General features: G+C 42.3%; 1 pseudogene; it reads right to left on the bottom strand.

Annotated features, from left to right (window-relative positions):
• The window catches only part of LOC146831547 (serine/threonine-protein kinase LATS1 pseudogene), an 80629-nt pseudogene extending 55625 nt beyond the window's left edge, over window positions 1–25004 (bottom strand).
• Window positions 25005–25493: the final 489 nt, after the last annotated feature.

Here is a 25493-nt window from a genome sequence, read left to right as displayed (position 1 = left end):
AACTTCATATCCCGCTATATGAAGTCCCTGTGGCAGCAGTGCGGAGTAACATATAAGTTCACGACCCCCTACCACCCCCAGGGCAACGGCCTGGTGGAACGCTTCAACCGAACCCTGAAGGGGATGATCCTGGGCCTCGAGGAGCCCCTGCGCCGAAGATGGGACGTCCTCCTCCCTTGCCTCCTGTTCGCGTACCGGGAAGTTCCCCAAAAGTCCCTGGGGTTCAGCCCATTCGAACTACTATACAGACACCCCGTCCGGGGGCCCCTGAGCCTGGTCAAAGAGGGCTGGGAGACAAGCCCCCGGGGGACCCCCCTGATGTGTTCCGCTACATCCTGGCGCTACGCAACCAGACCCGGAAGTTCAGAGAACTCGCAGAGGCTAACCTCGAGGCCAGCCAAGAAGAGATGAAGCGCTGGTATGACCAGAACGCAACTCTGGTCGAGTTCCAGCCGGGCCAGCAGGTTTGGGTCATGGCCCCGGTGAAACCCTGCGCCCTACAGGACAAATGGACTGGCCCCTTCAAGGTGATCGAGCGGAAGAGTCAGGTCACGTACCTGATCGATGTACAGTCCCCACGGAACCCCCTTCGGGTTCTCCACGTGAACCGTCTCAAGCCCCACTTTGTGAGAACGGAGTTGAGTTTGCTACTGGCCACCGATGATGGGGCGGAAGAAGACACTGAACCCCTGCCCGACCCCCTGTGCGCTAAAGACCTGGATGGTTCCGTGGAGGGAGCGAAACTGTCAACCACCCTCACTCCCCAACAGTCCGACGACTGTCGCCAGCTGCTCAGACAATTCGCAGACCTCTTCTCCCTCATCCCAAGGGTCACTGACTGATGTGTCCACGACGTAGACACCGGCGACAGCCCACCTGTGCGACACCGAGCCTACCGGGTGCCTGACCGGGTCCGCACCTGCATCAAGACCGAGGTACAGAAGATGTTAACCCTTGGAGTGATCGAACCCTCTGATAGCCCCTGGGCCAGCCCGGTAGTCCTGGTCCCGAAAGCTGCTGCCCCTGGGGTCGCCCCGAACTAAGATTCTGTGTGGACTACCGGGGGCTCAATGCGGTCACCCGAGCGGACGCTCACCCTATTCCCCGCGCCGACGAGCTCATCGACCGCCTTGGGGCCGCACGTTTCCTCAGCACCTTCGACCTGACCTGCGGTTACTGGCAGATTGCGCTCACGGAGGGAGCAAAAGAACGCTCCGCCTTCTCCACACCCGATGGACACTACCGCTTCAGGGTCATGCCGTTCGGGATGAAAAATGCCCCGGCCACTTTCCAGCGGTTGGTAAACAAGGTCCTGGCCGGACTCGAGGAGTTCAGCGCGGCGTACCTTGATGACATAGCCGTATTCAGCTCTCAATGGCACGAGCATCTCCAGCACCTCCGGCAAGTACTGCTGGCCCTGCGCCAAGCCGGCCTAACAGTGAAGGCCAGCAAATGCCAGCTCGGGCAAGGCTCCGTGGTCTACCTGGGGCATCAGGTGGGCAGCGGGCAGGTCGCCCCCCTCCAACCAAAGATCAACGCCATCAAGTCCTGGGAGCCCCCCACCACTCAGACGGAAGTCCGGGCCTTCCTGGGCCTCACAGGATATTACCGGCGGTTCATTAAAAACTATGGTAGCCTCGCAGGGCCTCTCACGGAGTTGACCTCCAAGAAACTCCCGAAGAAGGTGCAGTGGACCCCCCCGTGCCAACAGGCGTTCGACGCCTTGAAAACCGCCATGTGCACCGCCCCAGTACTCAAGGCCCCCGACTACTCCGAAGAATTTGTGGTCCAGACCGACGCATCCGAACACGGCATCGGAGCCGTCCTCTCGCAGTTCAACGACAAGGGCATAGATCAGCCCATAGCCTTCATCAGCCGAAGGCTGCTGCCTCGAGAACAGCGTTGGAGTACCATAGAACGAGAGACCTTCGCCGTAGTCTGGGCCCTCAAGAAACTACGGCCCTACTTGTTTGGAACCCACTTCCGAGTACAGACGGACCACCGGCCCTTGCGGTGGCTGATGCAGATGAGGGGAGAGAACCCCAAGCTACCACGATGGTCAATCTCCCTCCAAGGGATGGATTTCACTGTCGAGCATTGCCCCGGGACGGATCATGCCAACGCCGACGGCCTGTCCCGGTTCTTCCGCTTCGGCGAGGAGAACCCCCCAGTGGATGGGTAGTTCTCCACGCCTTTCAGCTGGGGGGGACGCGTGTGAGACCGGCCTCACGGCGTATGCCCTCCCGATCATCCAGCCAACCTGCAACCACCCCCAAGACACGGCATCTCCGACTCCGGCTGCCCCAGCCACACAGACCCGAGGGCCAGCCAGAGTCCCCGACAGACTCGACACCCTACCACGCATGTCCGACCGAGGGAGCGGGAACCCCCGAGCCAGACCAAGAGGCGCCAGCCCAGTCACACCTCGGATCGCCTTCCCCCGGGAGGACTCGATCGGCCACCAGGCCCCTGGGGAGCAGGCGCCTCGCCTGCCGAGCGTCTGGGGACCCTCCCAGACCCACCTGAAAGGACCAAAGAAACGAGCGGCAGGAAATCCCGCCGAACCCCCTCAGTCACCAAAGGCCCCTCTCTGCGAGGACTCCGGACTTCAAAGGGCAGGGGGAGTATAATAGGGGGTGCGTGAGGAACGAATGGCAGTGAAGACCTGGAACCATCGAAGCCTACTGACGCTGTCGCGGCTCCCGAATACCGAACCACCTGGGCCTGCTGAGTGACTTGCGGCCCCCAGCCATTGAACCATCTGAGCCCTGCTGACAAGATCGCGGCTCCCGAACTCCGATTACCTGTGCCTGCTGAGTGACTCGCGGCGCTCCCCTCGAGGACGAATTGGCAAGAGATCGCCCAGAGAACCAACACCCTCTAGCTCGAGGATTGTGAGCTATCCGCAGGGTACTTTGCAGAGACACTACCTTCAAAGACTGTCCCGCTACCCCCATTCCCCTACTACCGATTTGTAGTATCTTGTGCCGCTGATGTACTACTTACACCTTGGATCATAAAGATCCCTTGAAACCTTCGATAAAAGAGCCTATCGTCCTACAAAGAATACGTGTGGTGTCACTCTGTTCGTAGTGTAAGCTCAGGATGTGCGCGCCTGGTTCGGCCTACTTGGGAGAGGTGGGTCAAAGGGGTGGGCAAGACGTGTACCGAACCCCCCTCCGGCAAACGCCTTTCCAACAGAAATTTGTTGGACTTGATATGGAACTAATTTCATGTAATATTTAGCATTTTTGAGGATTCTCTTTTGTATTCTCAGCAGATACGATGGAATCATTTGTACAAACTATTTACAGTGACAGAAGTGGAGTATTCTTTTCAGAATTATTTAAATGGGAGGACATTTTAGTGAGTTAAAATGCTTTGGTTATATACTATTTTTATTTTTGTGTATAGTTTTGAATCTTTTCATCGATATACTCTGTTTCCTGCTATAATGTGTATACTCTTTAAGATGAATGTTGTTTCTAATATGTTATTGAATTGACTGTCATTATTCAAAATGATTGTTTTTTTTTTTGTTGTTATGAAATATGTGTCTTGTATATTTATGTCAAGCTGTCAGCGTAGGTACGTTTTACATTTTTTGGTAATTAATAAATCATTGTGTATAATAGTATTTTATTGTATGTTGAGACATGTAGTTAATATTTAGTTAATTTAAAAAAACTGAGCATGAAAAGAATTAATTTATGATGAGTAGTTTGGGTTTTATCAATTGTTAGAAGTCACATGGTTAGTTTGTACACGTATATGTTTGTTTTGTGAGTTTGGATAATGTATTTTGATCTGTAAGTGTTGGTTAGATTAGTTTACATTCTAATTGTTCTAAGTAATCTTGCCTATAAGATGTTTTAAGAAAACTGGATGCCATTACAAAGTGTGTGATTTAATTATTTGGTTTCCTTTGCAAAATTAAATTATAAAGTAAGGCCTAGAGACTAGTTCTGTCATTGATCTTAAGAGCTATGTTCATTTTAGATGTTTGTGCTATTCAGTACAGAGTGGTGCAATGTGTTCTGGTGGGACTTTGGAAGGGTTATAACTCGTTCTCTTCATTGTTTGTTCTCAGCCATTTTGTTGAGGGTGTTACTGAAGACATTCCACCATGTTATATGGAACCTAGGTCAGCGCCATTGCTCTGACCGATGCATACATCCAACCCAGGTGTCTTCAAAGTATGAGTTTATCTTCATTATTTGAAAAAATAATTGGCTATTTGATGCATACCTAATGCTGTAAGTGGGTTTTTGCAGGTGTCAGCAAATTGCCTTGTTAAAATTAGAGTAGAAATATTGTATCTGAGCTTAGGCGTCCATATTTAGGATTGTGTGCCTCACTACATGATCATAATTCATTATGATTTTTAGGGCCATGTTTGTTAATTTTCAATTGTATTATAGTTGTACATTCATGGAAGATATTATTTTGGTTAGTACGAGGGAGAACACTAAGGGTATGTTATTACTGTGGTACAGTTCATGTGCTGTATATATTTGGCTTAAGGGTGGGGCATGATTTAATTTGTCATCCACAAGCTAAATGGTGCATGTGCTAATATTGTTAGGGTGTTAGTAATGCAGAATATAATTAACCTAATATTCTCATTTTGGTTGCCATAAAGGATTCATTCTTATATGGACTGTACTTCAGTAGGATGAGGCGAAATATGTTAGGGTCAGTTGTAGTTTGTCTTTGGATTCTCATTTTTCTGCTAATGACCTCTTTAAGTTTGCTTAAATGGCATTTGTCTAACAAATTGATGTGGGATTGTGGGAACATTCTCTTTAATATTTGTCCCAGTGTACCTCCTGTAAGTATTGCATAATGTTTACATTTCCATTTCCTGCCAAGAAAAGTGGATGGTTGTGTTTTCTTAAATGTTTAATGTTTTCATTAAGTATCATAGCATGACCAAAGCACCCATCTCAGGAAACTATTATTTGTCCACTAGGTTGCACTCATGTAGGCCCTCTGCAGTCCTGCTTTCAGACCTGACCATGCCAGTACACTCTTTAACACACAGCACACCTGGATTCACATTACGTTTGAAATTCAGTCTTCCCTTTACCATCCTCATGCATTATGGGGTATGTGGTCTCCCCTGTTGCTAAACACTGCCCGATTATGTCCTGGTGGTAGTATTCAATTCAGTTTTGCATCATGAGTTCTGACCCTACAGACATAGTGTATCATTCAGTTCTGCTTTGTTGACTTGTCTTTCTCTAAACTCCATTTTGCACTCCATTTCTGTTTTTCCTATTGTTCTTGTTGTGACAGCTGGATTTCATAGTCCTCCCTTCTCCAAGTTCCTGTGTAATAGTCTCTTAATTGGTGGTTCCCTGATTCCCTGCACCCGGTTGATGGCTAACACCGTACCTCCAGCAATTTCTGCATTGGGAACTAAGGGTACAGTTGCCTGCAACAGTCTTTTCTGCTCCAGTTTGGCTTGCTGCTCTAAATCCAAGCTTGTTTATTAATTCCTTTGTGTTAGACATGTCAGCCTTAGGGTGGTATTCCCTCCAATTGTTTCCCTCCCTCTTCCATTTTTCCTGAACTCGTTTTTGCTAGAATTAGGACTCTGGGTACTTTACCGCTGCTAGCCAGTGCTAAAGTTCATGTGCTCAATCTTTACAACATGGTAATATTGGCTTATTCCCTATTGGCATGTTTATTTAACGTATAAGTCCCTAGTAAAGTGGAACAACATGTTTTCAGGGCCTGTGAATTAAATGCAATCAGTCGGACTGCAGCACTGATTGTGCCACCCACTTAAGTAGCCCCTTAAACATGCCTCAGGCCTGCTATTGCAGAGCCTGTGTATGCAGTTTTAAACTGTCAATTCGACGTGGCAAAATAAACCTTCTGCAAGACTCAAACCTTCCTTTTAAATAAATATGTCACTCCAAGGGTAGGCGCTGGAAATCCCAGAGGGAAGGGTGCAATGTATTTAAAAATTAGGACATGTACTTGTCAGATTTACATTTTCTGGTAATTAAAAACTCCTAAATTCGTTTTTCACTACTGTAAGGCCCACTTTTTCCTATAGGATAATATTGGAGTTGCCTTATTACATTTTATAAGTGTAATTTCCAATTGGGAAGGGATATTCAGTTCATGTTTAGTGTCTCTGGAATCACAATTTAAAATCCTAACTTATGGTGAAGTCGTTTTTAAATTGCAAATCTGAAAATTACACTTTTAGAAAGTTGTCATTTCCCTGTCCTAGCAATTTAGTGACTGCAGCTTGTCTCTGGTCACCAGACTGGGTGTAGCTGACAGGTGAGCTTTGTATAATTCTCCTAGACAGCCACACACAATAGGTTATATGTGCCTGAATGGGCCATCACTGGCAGGATGGGAGGGAGGAGCTGGACAAAGCCCATTTACACCTGAATAGATTGTGTTATGGCTTCACACAAAGGGCAGCATACCCCCTGTATTTAGTCTGGAGCCAGAGAAGGCAGGATGTCTGTGAACTTCAAAGAGAACCATTTAGAAGCTTCTCCCCCACTTCAAAGCACAACTGGATATAAATGCTGAACCCCAGACAGCAACTCTTGAGTACACTTCTGGACCCGTGGATTCTCTCCCAAGAAGAGGAACTGCTGTGCTGCTACAAGGTGGAAACACCCTTAACAATGTGGCCAGAGCTTTGCATCCCGGAACACTGCAAATGTAACCAGGCTTGCCCGAACAACACATCTTCCTTAACCACGCATATGCATGGTTATGGCAGATAGCGTGAAGCTCTGGACGTGGACAGGAAAGGGAGACTGGGAACTGGTCTGGGGGCTGCATTGGGGGGTGGAGTACTTTGCGGAAGGGGCACGTTTTTAGGGATCAGGGAGGGGTACTTTTAAGAAGGGGCAGGTTTTTAGGGCCCAGGGCGGGTAGAGGAGGTTGGAGTAGTTTTAAGGGGAGGGTTGGGTGGAGATTTGTAGGAATAGGGTGTTTTTGGGCTGAGGGCAGGGGATATCAGGGTAGTGTTTGTAATTGGGGGCAGGGTTTTAAGCCTCGGGCAGTGGAAGGGGTTTAGGTAGTACTGGGGACCGCACAGGGGGGCAGAGTAGTGTATGTTTAGGGACAGGGTTTTAGGTCTCAGGGGAGGGAGAGGGAAAGGGGTAGTTTTCAGGGCAGGTTTTGGGCCTCAGGTCGGGGGGCAGGTAGGGGGTTCATAATTAAGGGCTTAGGGTGGGTGGAGGGAGGTTGGAGTAGTGGCAAAGTTAACCATGCATAGCCCCCTACCATTCATGCCTTTACAATGAAATTGTGTGGTAAAGGCATGTGTGGTAAAGGAAGGACTGGTTAACATGCATTCATGGTTATCAGGCTGCGTGGTAGAGGCACACTTGGTTTAGCCATGCGTACCTCTATCATACAACTGCTACAAGGACTACCACTCTGCTAAAACACAGCTCTAAGTGAACTGCTGCCCTGCTGTGCTGACCTGCTGCCTTCTGCATTCTTGCCTAGGGAAGAAGAACTTGACCTGCAACTTTATCTTGAACCCAGGATCCCAAAGTGGCTCCTGGGGGTAGTCTTCTGGCTTCCTGATCTGAGCCTCAGGGATATAAAAGGCTCCTCACCCAGCTCCTGGACTCCACTGCAACTAGTCCATGACCCCAAGTGGTGCTCCTCTGGTCCTGGACCCTTGGTGTGCCTCTTGGGCTCAAAATTAAGCTTTTGGGTTCTTCGCGACCGCAAACGGGCCAGTTCACAATGAAACCGTGCCACTCGCATCGAAAATCAGTGTGAGCCACTGCTAGCCCATCTCTTCACACAGCAAGTATCAATCAACTGTGGAGGACTGCCAAGGCGAAGCTCCAGCCCACCCATCCGGGCATCCTGCCTGCTGTTCACGCCACACTAACCATTGCCAGCAACACAGTCCTTGCTCTCTGGAGCCCTTGCCAATGCAAATTGGACACTTGGTGCAAAACCTGAGAAGGAAAACCTTCAGCAGGAATAATCTGGGACTGTATTTGAACTGCAATCCATCACAGTCGGACAGAACTTTTGACTTTGACCAGGTTCAGTGTGACCAGATATCTCCAGTTGGCGCCTTATGTTTTTGGGTGCTATTTCCTACTTTATTTATTTTTCTAAATCATAAATCCGGTTCTACTGTTTGGACTTTTGTCATTTTGGTCCTATTTTATTGATTATATTAAGCTTTATTTTTATAATCTGATGTGAGATCTTTGTGTTTGATGTTTTCACTGTTTTACTGTTTGTAGTGTTCCAAAAATACTTTACACATTGCCTCTGAGTTAAGCCTGACTGCTCTGTGCCAATCTACCAGAGGGTTGAGCACAGGTTAATTTTGGGATCACTTGTGCCTTACCCTGACAAGGATTGTTGTTGTTGCTTGACCAGGACTGACACCCCAATGAACCAGTAACCCAATGTCCACCAGTTTGTATCTTGCTTTTCTTATGATTCTTCCTCCCTGCTTACTGCTTGGTCTCTCCTGTTCCTGTTCCATTTATTGCTGCCTTTATGTCCCCCCCTTTAACAAATGGTTCTAGTTCTGTCTGCACTCTCTCTGCCCTGCAAATGATGGTGTGCAGATTTTATGTCTTGGATTATTATTCCTTACAATCTGTGCTTTGTCCCAGTCCTGTTCCTGTTTGTTTGTAGCTTCCCTTTTCTTGGATTTCTGCGTTCCTGTTTCTGTAATCTCGGAGTTCAGTACTGTCCATGTTTTTAGAATGTATCACACTAAGGGGTACGAATGGTGGAGTAAAACAAAGCATCAGGCATCACTAACTCCAAATGAATGTATCTCACTAAAAGTGATGAAATGCTACTGTCCTTAAAAAGCAAAATGAGTGTGTGTAAGGAAGGGAGGCAAAAGAAATCTTTTCTTTTAAAGACGAGAACCCTCACTCACCCGAGGGTGACATGCTTCATCATTGGGTCCCCTCTTGCACACTGTAACCGCAAGGTATACAGTGTGGGCTACAACTCTCAAAAAGGGACAAGAGAGGAGCGTAAGGTGTTTTAATGGGGATACCAAAGTTGACAGGGGGAGTAAGGGGCAGAGTGTGAATTTAAACAAAATGTGGGTAAATAAAACTAGCTACAGGGTAACAAAGTCAAATTTAATAATAGTTCCCATCAGCTAGAGTTAAAATGAGGTGATCTAGGATTGACAAAATATCCTAGTTATTGGTGGTCGACATGTTTCTGCCAGATGACTATTTGTTCGCGGCATTCATCAGGACCTCTCAATATTATCACTCTGCTCGTATAACCAAAATAAATGAATTACAGACCATACTCATTGGTAAGGTGTAAATGACAAGAGGACCAGCTGCAGTCCGGTCCAGTGTCTCTGGAAAAAGATAGTTGATAAATTCAGTATCATTTCTAAAACCTTAAGGTCAACCTCCACACACCAAAATAAACACCACACACGTGATATGTGTTGCACACGTGATTAAAAAGGGGGAAACAAACATCATTCAGGTACGTCGATGTATTATAGGAACTCACCTAGGGGTAATGTTAATTTACCTCTACCTTGCGAAGAATGATGCTACAGAGCACAGATTACTAGAAAGATAAAAGACCGGTTCAGTATGGTTCTCACATGTTGCACAATTATGGACACATAAACTGATAGATTGGTATTGCTGTCATTAGATGTCATTATGACAAGCACAATCTATAATTTACACAATACACAGTATTCAGGACAATAAATAAAAACTTTATAAATCACATGTCCCAAAAAACGAGTGACTCACAGTCACTACATAGCCACGTGTAGCTGTTGGAGTATGGAACATGTGTGAATGATATCAGCAATGTAGAAAGATTAAGTATGCTCTGCGCATAGCCAGATCAGTTTATTCTGGTCTAATGCTAGTAAAAATGAATTAAACAGCAAGCAAAATCAATTAAAATCGTCCGTATGCAATATTACACCTGCTAACCCAAGAATCCCAAAGAAGCGAGTGGGTCAATAGCGTTACACGCGAGCATCCAGCCCTTAGAATCATGAGGCATGGGTTCAATAGTAGTGGCTTAGTCAGTAAAAAACTGCACAAATCGGGTCGAAAATCACTCAATCTAAACAGCGCACAAGCCATCAACGGCTGCCCACACTCGCTCCCTCCAGTACCTTCCGTTAATCCGTGTCGTCCTATTCAGAGCACCAACCCGCTGGGGAGAAACTGCGCGTCTCACAATGGTTTTAAATCAACCCATGCACCTTCATTAATGCGTCTACCCGGAAGTAGAACAAGTAGCATCCGGGTTACACAGAATCATGGGAAATGTAGTATTATTCGGGGAACTAGAGGGAGATAACGCTAAACATGATCGGAATATATCAATGTACGCCGTTTTTTTTAACTTAAAAATTGCAACAGCCAGTCCAGACACTCTGAAAATACTATGTGTCCACCATGCAGTATCAGGATTGGTTTATTATAAAACGGAACTAGACACCAAAAGCGGGGCCATGCCATGACAAGTTGCAAGGGAACACGGGAAATATAGTTTTAGTCATCTGAGAACCAGTGGAATACATTACAGAAGATCGGGGGACAACAGTCGGGAGACAGCAATACCCGCAGTCTCGATAGCTCAAAAGACATACACACAGATATCCGTTGCACTCAGGATGACTAGTGTGCCCACCGTGTACTAAGAAAGTAAGTCGGTAATTGAGAGCTCTACACCAGAAAGGAGCTGTACCACCACGACATAACACATCCAGATTAGGTGGCTTAATAGATGGAAATACTACATACATGTAGTTCCATACGTAGAGCAAGATGCCAAATCAAAATCACACAATATTTGTGATTGGGTACATGATGCACATTAAAGACTGTCTATCCCATAAGAAATCGGACCAGCATGTGTAGATAATGTGGTGGTAGATCAGAATGTATATGATATATCTCAAAGCTAAAGATAAAACTTATATCATAATGCTGGCATTGATTCAATGAGGATCAGTCATAATGTTATCCACCCTCTATGAGTAACATCATTATTCCCATGTTTGTGTGTTGTTAGCCATCTAAAAATGGATTGATGTGCTGCGGGGGACCTGGAAAAGTTAAACAGAGCACCAGGGAATATCTTCATTAAGACCTCTCAGACGGCTTTTAAGACGGAACACCCACCGTTGTTCCCGGCGGAATAGAACATGTTCCAAAGGTCCCATATTCACATCATAATGAGGTTTGTCAATGATGACCCATTGAAGGTCATTTTCCGTGTGACCCTTCTCAAGGTAATGCCTTGTCATACGTGTATTCGATTTTTTGCATCGAATGGTACTGCAATGCTCAGTAATTCTTTGTCGTACTTTGCGACAAGTCATTCCAATATAGATCAGTGAGCAAGGGCACTTGATCATATATTCAATGGGTCATCATTGACAAACCTCATTATGATGTGAATATGGGACCTTTGGAACATGTTCTATTCCGCCGGGAACAACGGTGGGTGTTCCGTCTTAAAAGCCATCTGAGAGGTCTTAATGAAGATATTCCCTGGTGCTCTGTTTAACTTTTCCAGGTCCCCCGCAGCACATCAATCCATTTTTAGATGGCTAACAACACACAAACATGGGAATAATGATGTTACTCATAGAGGGTGGATAACATTATGACTGATCCTCATTGAATCAATGCCAGCATTATGATATAAGTTTTATCTTTAGCTTTGAGATATATCATATACATTCTGATCTACCACCACATTATCTACACATGCTGGTCCGATTTCTTATGGGATAGACAGTCTTTAATGTGCATCATGTACCCAATCACAAATATTGTGTGATTTTGATTTGGCATCTTGCTCTACGTATGGAACTACATGTATGTAGTATTTCCATCTATTAAGCCACCTAATCTGGATGTGTTATGTCGTGGTGGTACAGCTCCTTTCTGGTGTAGAGCTCTCAATTACCGACTTACTTTCTTAGTACACGGTGGGCACACTAGTCATCCTGAGTGCAACGGATATCTGTGTGTATGTCTTTTGAGCTATCGAGACTGCGGGTATTGCTGTCTCCCGACTGTTGTCTCCCGATCTTCTGTAATGTATTCCACTGGTTCTAAGATGACTAAAACTATATTTCCCGTGTTCCCTTGCAACTTGTCATGGCATGGCCCCGCTTTTGGTGTCTAGTTCCGTTTTATAATAAACCAATCCTGATACTGCATGGTGGACACATAGTATTTTCAGAGTGTCTGGACTGGCTGTTGCAATTTTTAAGTTCAAAAAAACGGCGTACATTGATGTATTCCGATCATGTTTAGCGTTATCTCCCTCTAGTTCCCCGAATAATACTACATTTCCCATGATTCTGTGTAACCCGGATGCTACTTGTTCTACTTCCGGGTAGACGCATTAATGAAGGTGCATGGGTTGATTTAAAACCATTGTGAGACGCGCAGTTTCTCCCCAGCGGGTTGGTGCTCTGAATAGGACGACACGGATTAACGGAAGGTACTGGAGGGAGCGAGTGTGGGCAGCCGTTGATGGCTTGTGCGCTGTTTAGATTGAGTGATTTTCGACCCGATTTGTGCAGTTTTTTACTGACTAAGCCACTACTATTGAACCCATGCCTCATGATTCTAAGGGCTGGATGCTCGCGTGTAACGCTATTGACCCACTCGCTTCTTTGGGATTCTTGGGTTAGCAGGTGTAATATTGCATACGGACGATTTTAATTGATTTTGCTTGCTGTTTAATTCATTTTTACTAGCATTAGACCAGAATAAACTGATCTGGCTATGCGCAGAGCATACTTAATCTTTCTACATTGCTGATATCATTCACACATGTTCCATACTCCAACAGCTACACGTGGCTATGTAGTGACTGTGAGTCACTCGTTTTTTGGGACATGTGATTTATAAAGTTTTTATTTATTGTCCTGAATACTGTGTATTGTGTAAATTATAGATTGTGCTTGTCATAATGACATCTAATGACAGCAATACCAATCTATCAGTTCATGTGTCCATAATTGTGCAACATGTGAGAACCATACTGAACCGGTCTTTTATCTTTCTAGTAATCTGTGCTCTGTAGCATCATTCTTCGCAAGGTAGAGGTAAATTAACATTACCCCTAGGTGAGTTCCTATAATACATCGACGTACCTGAATGATGTTTGTTTCCCCCTTTTTAATCACGTGTGCAACACATATCACGTGTGTGGTGTTTATTTTGGTGTGTGGAGGTTGACCTTAAGGTTTTAGAAATGATACTGAATTTATCAACTATCTTTTTCCAGAGACACTGGACCGGACTGCAGCTGGTCCTCTTGTCATTTACACCTTACCAATGAGTATGGTCTGTAATTCATTTATTTTGGTTATACGAGCAGAGTGATAATATTGAGAGGTCCTGATGAATGCCGCGAACAAATAGTCATCTGGCAGAAACATGTCGACCACCAATAACTAGGATATTTTGTCAATCCTAGATCACCTCATTTTAACTCTAGCTGATGGGAACTATTATTAAATTTGACTTTGTTACCCTGTAGCTAGTTTTATTTACCCACATTTTGTTTAAATTCACACTCTGCCCCTTACTCCCCCTGTCAACTTTGGTATCCCCATTAAAACACCTTACGCTCCTCTCTTGTCCCTTTTTGAGAGTTGTAGCCCACACTGTATACCTTGCGGTTACAGTGTGCAAGAGGGGACCCAATGATGAAGCATGTCACCCTCGGGTGAGTGAGGGTTCTCGTCTTTAAAAGAAAAGATTTCTTTTGCCTCCCTTCCTTACACACACTCATGTTTTTAGAATCCCTTGCCACTTCTCCTTGATCCCTAATCCCAGTTATGTTTATCAGTGTTTTTTAGTGTATACCTTTGTGTCCTTTCTGGTGGTTTTGTTGATATCTTGATTAATATTACTAAGTGTGTCTTTGAGATTCTGAAGCTGGGAGTAACACTATTATCCCATAAGAGCCACTTGGTCTTGTTCCAGAATCTGTGAGAGTACCTGCTTATTGCCGTTTGTACTTGTCCTCTTCTCAAGAGATCACTTTTGAAGGAGCATACAAACTATAATTTATGAAGTTTATCTATTGTTCTGCTGTTGGTATTATCATCTTGCCCGTTAAATGTTTGTTCAGTATAAATATCTGTATTGTTTTGTGTTCACAAGCAGTAGACTGTTCAGTTCCACAGGCATGATTACAGAAAAATAATGTTTGTGTTATATGTAAAGTATTGTGATCGAAGTTGCATTTAATTTAGTAATAGTGTTTATTAAAAAAAGTTACACTGACATATTATCTTCATAAGATATAAATGCAAAACCTTGTATTCAATTTTCAGGCTCTTTCTGTTTGTTCTTTAAGTAGATACAAGGTTGCTTGTCATGTTTAAGAAATGCAATATAACAAAGTAATGTTACTTTTATGTCTACGCAATATTTAATTGTTGTTGTTTATTTTAGCCACTGAATTTATTTTTATAGTTTAAAGTTGTTTAAACAACAGGGACTTACTCCATTAAAAAATGATGGTAGTTCTGTCAAGCAGTGTGACGTTGTACTCTCTGCAGGCTGCTGTGTAGCAGTTTGATTGTAGGGCATCCATTTTGTTCATACCCGTCAGTAATTAGTAAGGTTTAGAATTTGTTAACTGTTCTACTTTTGAATGTAATTCATTTCTTTTTCATGTGTGAACTTTTTTTATACTTTGTGGCATTATGTGTTTTCTATTTTTTAATTAATATATGTTTAAATGTTAGTTGATTTGTTTTAGAACTCTTGTATTTTTTTATTTTTGCTGTTTTTGGGCTATTTTTATTGATTTTCAGGTTTGTCAATATTATTGAAATCTAACTTTTTGCACAGTATGTTATTGTTTAAACAAAATTTGGAATGACAGTATTTAGCGGTCAATATTTTAATATTTAGCATTTTGTGTATGATGTTATAAAAGTCTGTATTTTTCCAGTTGATGCTTTAACAACAATATATTTGTTTCCCAATATTATGGGGCCGATTCCGATCCTGGAAAAACCGGGTACAAATCGTCGGATGGAGCGTTTTCTCCGTCCGACTCGTACCCGGGAAAAATACCTTACAAACATGCAAGTACGATTCGTACAGAAACACCATTTCCGTACGATTCGTAAAAAACACCGACCGGCTAAAATATACCCACAATTCCGTTCCGGGACACCGCGTACGCGACATTCGCAGGGAGTCAGGCAGCGTTTTACGGACCAGCAAGTATGATTCGTACCCACAGCACTTCGCACGGCAATATTTTTAAGGGACCCAAAAAGTGCCGGAAAAGCTAAGTACGCCACGATGCACGGCGAAAAGGGGGCCCGGTACGCACCGTACCGCCATCCCTACACGTCCGCACCGTACCCCCAGCCCCCCCATGTCCGCGCCGTACCCCAGCACCCCCCCCATGTCTGCGCCGAACCCCCACCCCCATATGTACGGAGCGTACCCCCACCCCCCGTATGTACGGTGCGTATCCCCATCCCCGTATGTACGGAGCGTACCCCCACCCCCCGTATGTACGGTGCGTACCCCCACCCCCCGTATGTACGGAGCGTACCCCCACCCCACCCCATATGTAAGGTGCGTACCCCCACCCCCGTATGTACGGTGCGTACCCCCAGCACTACACGCTGGGGGTACGCACTGTACATATGGGGTGGGGTGGGGGTATGCACCGTACATACGGGGTGTGGTGGGGGTACGCTCCGTACATACGGGGGTGGGGGTTCGGCACGGACATGGGGGGAGTGCTGGGGGGGTGTTCGGCGCGTATGCGGGCACATGTTTGGACGTCTCCATGGTTGCTATGGGAGTTCGCTCCGTACGGTGTTTTTTCCTCACGGTTGTGCATTCGGACGGACAGGACGGATCGTACTTGCGCGCTCGGACTTCAGTTTCCCGATTCGTGCGTAAAACTGTCCGGGGACGTGTCGGACACTTTTTCCGACCCGAGGACGTGTCGGGGAATTTTCCCAATGCGATTCGTAAGGATTTTTTAACATACGAATCGTACTTGCCAGTTTGTGCGGGACTTGTACGATTCGTACGTAAAAAAATCCGGATACGATTCGTACGGGGAATATTTTTAACGGATCGGAATCAGCACCTATGTTGTCATTCACAAGAAAATATTTAACATGAGTTATGGCTTTATCAGGCTGACACTCTTTTCGCATAGGTCGCTTCATGTTATGCAACAATGACCATCATGCTTAATTGTTTTTCAAGACGTTGAGCGAAGAAGGCTCTGGCTAAGGAAACTTTAGACCATTTTGTCCATATTGAATGGGATTGCTGTGCCTCTTTTAGCAAGCGTTCTGAGAGTCATCCTTTAAGCCAGGAGAATTTGGGATACCATAGACTGATCTTGATATCCATTTCCTTCAGAACTCCTCTGACTTTTTTAATTTCATTTCAAGAACCTGGATACTTTCCCTCACCCATGTGTTCCTGTAGGTTTCTTTCTGCTTTTTTTACATCCTATGGTCAGTGTGTTAGATTGAAAGGGACCTGAATAAACCAGTGTGTGCAATTATTCTGTGGTGTGCCTACACACTATGTATTTGTGTCAAACAGCAGGTCACCTCTCTCATCCCTTGCACAAGTCCCACTGAGTGAGCTATGAGCCTAGATCCTCTCATGCCCCTAAGTCACAAAACATCCCTATTTCAAGGGACTGGCTACAACAGGCTCTAAACTAGATTGGGATATAATTCGTTTTGATTTGCCATTTTAATCCTTTTGTTTAAAAACATTGCTCAGTGTTTACAGGTGCTTGGACTGCTAACAATAATGTTGGTGAGACCTGAACAAAGGGTTGTTGTATTTCAGAATAGCATTAGCAAAAGAATCTTCTGCCAGAAATGTTGTGTCCAAAGTATCGTTCATTTATAAATATATTGTCATATTGACAGTATTTCCTTATATTATTAACTCCAATAGTGAGAGATTTTACACAAATTAGGACACAATATTTCTGTCAGACAATATTTTTGTTAGTGATGTCCTTGTACCATAAATCTGAAAGTGACTTGATTTATTGCCAGGACTGTTTGTAGTCATCTAGGGATTTTGAATGGTATAAAGGGCCCAATTCAAAAAATAATTTTTTATGCCTGGTAGGCTTATGCATGCAATTACCCTTGTTTATGAATACAAAATCACTTTTGATGGCACAACGTAGGTTTTGGCTTGTGAAACGATTTACTTATGCAAAGAGCATTTCTCACAAAGGTAAGTTGGTATATGTAGATATCCTTCCTTGGAGTTCTACACCTTGGTGTAAATCTGTTCATGGATGGATTTATCATTTTCATGTGTAGATTATATCTAGATGTCTACTGGTGAGCGTCCAACCTCTGAAAGGAAGGGTGCAACCTCCTTCAACTGAATTTATGAGTGTCATTTTACGATTAGTAACATTACTTCCAATATTTTTCGGAGATCTCCACCATCAGGGTGTGATTCTCTGCACTGAAAATAATATAGAATATAAAGAGAATTAATTATTTTAAATTACTAAATACATGTATATTATTTTTTAAATTGAAAAGCATTTTTCTAACTTCTATTCACTTCGGACTACCACTATATCAAGGGACAACACTCTTGCACTAAAATGTAGCTTTTTAATATATTTTAAAGTATATACATTGTCTGACTCTTGTGCTGTTTCCAGTGGCCCTGTAGTGGTTCCAACTGCTATTTATGTTAACATTTGCCTCATCAACTTCCACAGAGAAGACGTTTTTGTTTTTTAGTCGATTTTGCTCAATTCTGTTTCATTTGTAAATCTCTAGATTTCATTCTTAGCTTGACCTTACCTGTTTTCTTATCCTAAATGGGTAGCATTTGAATTGATTGACACCTTCTACCTTATCAATTCAATACGGATATTTCGAGGAGACCTTTAGGTTATATCTGTGGATCATCTCTGTCAAAGGTAAATTGTGAAACAATCAAAAGCACATATAAATCTTTATATCGTCTAGCCCACTTCTGTCATGGCAGAGGATTGCACCTCTGCATAGGCTTCATCTTTTAATTAGCTTAAGCATTAAAGGTATAATCTTCTACGTAGTGGCTAGTATCACAATTTTGTATTTCTTAAATTAAGATTGTTTTGGGCACTTTTACATACATAAATGTCCCAGGTCTCAATGATTTTTAATATAAGAAAGATTATTTTATGATTTTAAAAAGAGCAAATCAAAAGGCAATCTTTGTAGGCATCTGGGGTAAAGTCGCAAAAAAACTGGTGGGACCAACCACAGACAGGAACTGCAAAAAGGAGAATGAGGTGAAGACCCTTGATCACCTCAGTCGGAAACATGATCAAAGTCACAGACACAAAGAAGCCCTTTATTAGCCAATACTAGAAACATCTAATAGAAATTGCAAATGGAGGGGTTGCACAGGTAAGCTCTCAAAGGAACAAAATGAAGGCTAAACACCAAACACACAAAGAGTATGAGCACTAAAATATGCAATGTAAACAAAACTCTGACATAAGTGGGCCATAGGGAAGAAATCAGGCAGCTCAAGAGAGATATCCTGAAAGTGAAACACAGTTATTCTTCTTTCCTTATGAGCAGTGATGTGGAGGTGAAGCATAAATATGGCTTAATGCAATTTAGCAACTAAATTCAAGTTGATGAAACTTGACCTCTGTGCACTGTAACCTCTGAGCTTTTGCAAAATTCACATTCACAAAATTAACTCATACAAATTCTTCTAATTAAACAATACTTTTAGATACAAACTCCAAAAACCTCCATACTAAAATACCATAAAACATTGGCTCATATTTTCAAGATATATAAAGCATTTATTCTGTTTCATATCACAGAAAAAACATGATTTATATCCAGATGCTATATTTGTTTAAATTCAATCCGTGAAAATTGTTCTTTTTGTTGTTGCCCGCCCAATGCATTTCGGGCCTATTTGGCCCTTCTTCAGGGGATAAATTCTAGGAACAATACAAATAATTTTCTTATTAGATTCAGCCTGCAGGGAAACAGCTCTTCAGATTTACAAGAAACATCGCTACCATTATAAAAAAAACGCAATACAGCTAATGTACATCATTCACTGTGCATAATATAGTTACTGCCTGTATGTTTTGTAAAAATTCCCAAGGTATACAAAACCAATTAAATTAAAAAGAAAAGTGGTGCACCCAAAATATTCGTGTAAAAAGAAGTTCGCTATGACAGACCCTTTTCGTCCAGTGGTTTGAAAAAGCCACGTTAGTGATTATACACCGCCTGTCTCAAAACATCATACCTGGTTTTAATCCATGTGTGAATAAAACCTGAAAAGAGACCGGACATGATCAGAACTCTCTTCATGCTTATACACTCCTCGCACTTAAAAACACCATAAAAGAGCAAGACCAACCTCTTAATGCACGTCTAATCCATAAAAGTGAAAGGAACAGGTCTTTGCAACCGCTACAACCTGGAACCTGCAATGATCGTAAATGATATTCACCGTGCATAATATAGTTACTGCCTGTATGTTTTGTAAAAATTCCCAAGGTATACAAAACCAATTAAATTAAAAAGAAAAAACTGAAAAAAGAAAAGTGGTGCACCCAAATATTCGTGTAAAAAGAAGTTCGCTATGACAGACCCTTTTCGTCCAGTGGTTTGAAAAAGCCACGTTAGTGATTATACACCGCCTGTCTCAAAACATCATACCTGGTTTTAATCCATGTGTGAATAAAACCTGAAAAGAGACCGGACATGATCAGAACTCTCTTCATGCTTATACACTCCTCGCAGTTAAAAACACCATAAAAGAGCAAGACAAACCTCTTAATGCACGTCTAATCCATAAAAGTAAAGGAACAGGTCTTTGCTACCGCTACAACCTGGAACCTGCAATGATCGTAAATGATATTGTAATCCCAGCTCAAAAAACCAACATCACGTCTGCTCATTATGCACATACTAACAGTCTCACCTTTCCAAAAGATAGCGGACTTCTAACCATCCGACGTCCACAGATTCACCAATCTCTAACTTAGTTCCACCAGAAAACGTTGACCTGCTTCTCCGCGTCTGACGTAATAACTGAAAATATAAACGACGGACTAACCATAGAACTCACAATCTAGCCTAGAGTGTCAAGTGAAACCGTAGTTCGACGTAATAGCTGTGAAAATAAACAACAGACTAACATAGACCTCGTGATCTAGCCTTAGGTGCCATATTGAAACCATAGAAATGCTAAAATACCACTATCAATGAAGAACCTTAGTATAAAACAACCGGACTGCTGTGTTCTAACCACCGTTCCATCTTGACTACAAGAAACCATCGTCCAAAAAGGACAAATCACGTGTTGAGTAAAAACAACCACCATCAACCCAGAAAGTGTGGAAAATAAAATAAAAAATTAAAAACCCATGAAAGTGTCAAAAAATAAAATAAACAAATACAGGCAAATATAAAGACAATAATTGCAAGTTTGTCTATAATACATAACACAATGTACCCTCATACTGATATAGTACAAAATGCTGTATACAAATGTTGCACAACATATTCCACGGAGACAAAATAAAACAGTGCCCAGTCTACCACATTATAGATACTATGTGATGTTTTCCCAATACATATTATAAAAAACACCCTAGGTCCACCTTATCATTAATCCCCTTAGGGTCCTGGGTTTCTAATTTCCTTATCCAATAAATGTCTCTTTGTAACAATGTTTTTGTGAGATTTCTACCAGGGACAGGGAAAACCATCTCTATGACTTGAAATTTAATTTGGGCTATTGTGTGTCTATGTTTCATCCAATGTTCTGTAAAGGAGGCACAAGGGCACCCAAAGCAATTGGACAGGGACCTTGGGAAGTTACGTTTTACAAGAGACAGTGGTCCCTGAAAGCAAAGGAGTATTTCGAACAGCAATCAATATAGCCACAATTGGTACTATATTATAGCCTATGCCCAACCGGACAAGGCAACTTTAATAAGAAACAATAATTTGCAATGATCAAACAAATGTAAGCAAGGTATTGGTGGGACACAAGCCTGTATCCTGTGGCTTACATATCAAGAGGACATACATTTTCTGAAAAACATACAGGCAATTGAAGCGATGTTTCTATGTCAGAGAGTAACAGGTAGTGAAACATTTTAATATAAATCTAGTCACCTTCACGACATTTTATACACACAAGTAGTCAAAGTGTAAGGTGAACAACATAGTCGACGACGTTTCGATCCTTAAAGAGGGGATTTTAGGATCATCATCAGGACTAATTAGTATGAATTGCCCATTAAAAATGCCTGAAATAACAACAATCAGTACAAAAAACAACATATACAATAATGGAAGGAAAAAAGGGGGGAAAAAAGACATAATGGTTAAAAATAAATTGAAACATCAGACAATATTGTCAGAACACGTGCCAGTCATAATGGGATTGACGTAGTGAAAAGCAACGAATCAATGAAAATTGAGGATGATTTGAGAATAAGTGGCGTGGAACATGCTCCCGAGGAGATCGTGTCGGAAAACGAGAGTTCTAATTACAGCGAGTGAGAGGGAGGATCTCGTCGGTGGAGAAAGAGGGTGAGGAATTCTAACTCGCTTAGGTCAATTGACCAAGCCGAAGTACCAATTTTTGCTGTAATCCTACACAGCACGAGGTAATTTCCTCCTGTATATGCACTCACCCCTCACGCCCTTTTACGAGACACAGTATCATTCCTCACCCTTTTCTCCACCGACGAGATCCTCCCTCTCACTCGCGGTAATTAGAACTCTCGTTTTCCGACACGATCTCCTCGGGAGCATGTTCCACGCCACTTATTCTCAAATCATCCTCAATTGTCATCGATTCGTTGCTTTTCACTACGTCAATCCCATTATGACTGGCACGTGTTCTGACAATATTGTCTGATGTTTCAATATATTTTTAACCATTATGTCTTTTTTCCCCCCTTTTTTCCTTCTTTTATTGTATATGTTGTTTTTTGTACTGATTGTTGTTATTTCAGGCATTTTTAATGGGCAATTCATACTAATTAGTCCTGATGATGATCCTAAAATCCCCTCTTTAAGGATCGAAACGTCGTCGACTATGTTGTTCACCTTACACTTTGACTACTTGTGTGTATAAAATGTCGTGAAGGTGACTAGATTTATATTAAGATGTTTCACTACCTGTTACTCTCTGACATAGAAACATCGCTTCAATTGCCTGTATGTTTTTCAGAAAATGTATGTCCTCTTGATATGTAAGCCACAGGATACAGGCTTGTGTCCCACCAATACCTTGCTTACATTTGTTTGATCATTGCAAATTATTGTTTCTTATTAAAGTTGCCTTGTCCGGTTGGGCATAGGCTATAATATAGTACCAATTGTGGCTATATTGATTGCTGTTCGAAATACTCCTTTGCTTTCAGGGACCATCATCCAATGTTCAGCCAAACTGCTTTTGGTATTGCAGTTGCGAATCGTACTTTTGTGCTCTGAAATACGAGTTTTTATTTTCCTTTCAATTTTGCCTATATAAAGTAGTCCACGTGGACACTTTATACTATATATCAGATTTTTAGAATTGCAGTCTGCATTGTGTCTTAGTTTTATTGTTGGACCTGTTAATGGGTGTTGGACCCCATCGCCAATGATCACGTTATTGCAATGCACGCAGTTTTGGCATCGTCTGGTTCCTTTGAATTCTATCGTGATTTCTAATGGTTTATAGGTTAACATTTCTTTCAGATTTCTGGATCTCTCATAAGCAAACAATGGTTTATCTTTGAATAGATCTTTGAACTCCACTTCATTTTCCAACATCTCCCATCGTGCATTAATGATATTTTTGATTTGTTTGGAGCACGTGGAATATTTTGATACAAAAACTTGTCTAGTCTTTTTTGTTTTGGGTTGAGTGGTCAGGATACTGTCACATGTTTGCTGTTCCATTTTTAAAATAGCTTGGTTCAAGACAACCTCTGGGTAGCCTTTTGACACAAATCTATCTTTTAGAATCGTAATATTTTTTTGTAGAGTTCTTTCATCAGAGCAGATCCTTTTCGCTCTTAGAAACTGTGAAAACGGCAGGTTATGAATCAAATTGTGAGGATGAAAGATGGTAAATAATAGTGCATTATTTTTGTCCGTTGGTTTATGATATACTTCAGTCAGAATGATACCTTCTTCAATGGTTACCAGTACATCCAAAAAGGGTAATGTTTGTCTATGAATAGTTCTAGTAAATTGAATGTGCTCGTCTTTAGAGTTCAATTGAGTGATCTTTCTTTCCAACAGTTCCCGACTGTAGTTCCATAACAAAAATATATCATCTATGTACCTGCAATAGAGCAGCAGATTCTGTGTCCATTCCATGTCATTGTATATATGTGCCTCTTCAAAATGAGCCATATAGGTATTTGCATGCACCAGTGCCCCAGCGAAGCCCATTGAAGTACCTTTCAGTTGTAGATAATATTGGTTGTCCCATTCAAAATAGCTATGGTGTAGACAGAAATTTAACTTTTCCAACACAAAAACTTTGTCTGCTCTTATAGTTGGTTGTTTTAATAGAGCCCATTCCACCGCCTCCATGCCATCCCTGGTGCGGAATGGAGGTGTACAATGCTTTGACATCCAACGTACATAAAACTGTATGGTCATTTACCTGAATTGTTTGCAACTTTTTGAGAAAATGTGAAGTATCTTTGATATATGATGGCCACTCCTGAACAAAAGGCTGTAAAAAATAATCAATGTATTGACCAATGGGTTCAAAGATGGTCCCACACCCTGTCACAATAGGTCTTAATGGTGGATCAAATAAATCTTTATGGATTTTAGGTAGCTTGTAAAATCTTGGGGGCATATGTATCAACATCTCCATTTGCGATTCTCAAATAGCGATTTTTTGAGAATCGCTATTTGAGAATTGCAAAACGGGATGTATTTAAAAAATCGCACAAATTTTGCGATTTCTTAAAATTCCTTAAATGCAATTAGCAAATTGCAAAATCGCAATTAAGGAATACCTTCCCATTCATTCCTATGGGCCAGGAGGCCCATAGCAATGAATGGGAAGTCCTTGTCAATTTGCGAATCGCTATTTGCGAATCGCAAATTGAGAATATTTTCAAAGGTGCAAGGGTGTCAGGATGACACCCTGATGCACCCCTGAAATCAGCATGTGTGCACATATGGCGCACATACATGCCCTAAGGGCATGTATGTGCACCACATGGCACTTTGAAATATGCAAAAAAGTGCATATTTCAAAGAAATCGCAATTTACCACCAACTTGAAGTTGGTTGTAATTTGCGATTTCTTAAGGAGAAATCGCACAACTTGGGTGCGTGTTACATTACATTTAAGAAATCGCATTTTGCGATTTCTTAAATGCTTACGCAAACTTAAGAAATCGCAAATTTAGCGATTCCTTAAGACTTAAGATTGCCAGGCTGAAATGCCTCATACATCTCCTTTTGCGATTTTGTATTCGCAAACGCTGTTTTTTTGCGATTCGCAGTGTTTGCGAATACAAAATCGTTTGATACATATGCCCCCTGGCCTTTTGGGATTTACTTCTGTCAGATAAAGATGGGTTGTTATCCAACCCATTTCCATAGCTTTATTAAGGATGATCTCCAATGTCGAGATCAGTTGTTGTGTAGGATCTTGGTCTAATAAAAGGTAAGTACTCAAATCAGTGTTATGCTTCTCAACCTTGCGGTTGTAGAATGTCCTATCCATTATGACTATAGCTCCTTCTTTGTCAGCTTTTTGTATTACAATGCTGGTATCACGAGTCAAAGATTTCAAGGTGTTGTATTCTTGTTTGGTGAAATTACTGTTTCTGGATCTGTTGATATTGATCTTGAGAAGATCGTTTCTGACAAGGTTCTCAAATGCATTCCGAATCTTATGAGATACATGAGCTTGAAATGTAGATTTATGTTTAAACTCCATGTATTCCGGCTCCAGATGTTGTGATTCCAAAGGATTCAACGTGGAAAAAAAGTATCGCAAGCGTAAAATCCTCATGAATTTATATAATGTTATTTCATTCTCAAGGGCACTGGTTTGATACGTAGGAACATATCCTAATCCTTTATATTAAATCCTTTTCCGATGTGGAGCGATTTCAGTTGATGAAATATTGACTACTAGGTCATTCTCTGGCTTCTCAAGTTTTGCCTTGATCTTTCTTTTACTTCTCCTTGTTTTCCTCCCGCTTTTCCTGGTGGTTGGCTGCTGTCTGTTTCCTGTGCTAAAAAAGACTTCGAAGTGGAAGGATGTGCTGTAGATCCTTCTGCAGTTTCCACTTGTTTGCAATTTAGACCTCATATCCCTAAAAAGTGTTTTTGAAAGTTATGTGTTAGGAATGAGAGACATACCTCAGCTTGCTTCTCTTGAACTTAGCTATACAATTGTATAAGCAAATGCGAGCTTTGGGTT

The sequence above is a fragment of the Triturus cristatus genome, chromosome 5_1 (genome assembly GCF_964204655.1).
Source record: "Triturus cristatus chromosome 5_1, aTriCri1.1, whole genome shotgun sequence".
NCBI classification, from domain to species: Eukaryota; Metazoa; Chordata; class Amphibia; order Caudata; family Salamandridae; genus Triturus; species Triturus cristatus.
The sequence above is the reverse complement of the archived record's forward strand: the minus strand, read 5'-3'. Positions and strand labels throughout refer to the sequence as shown.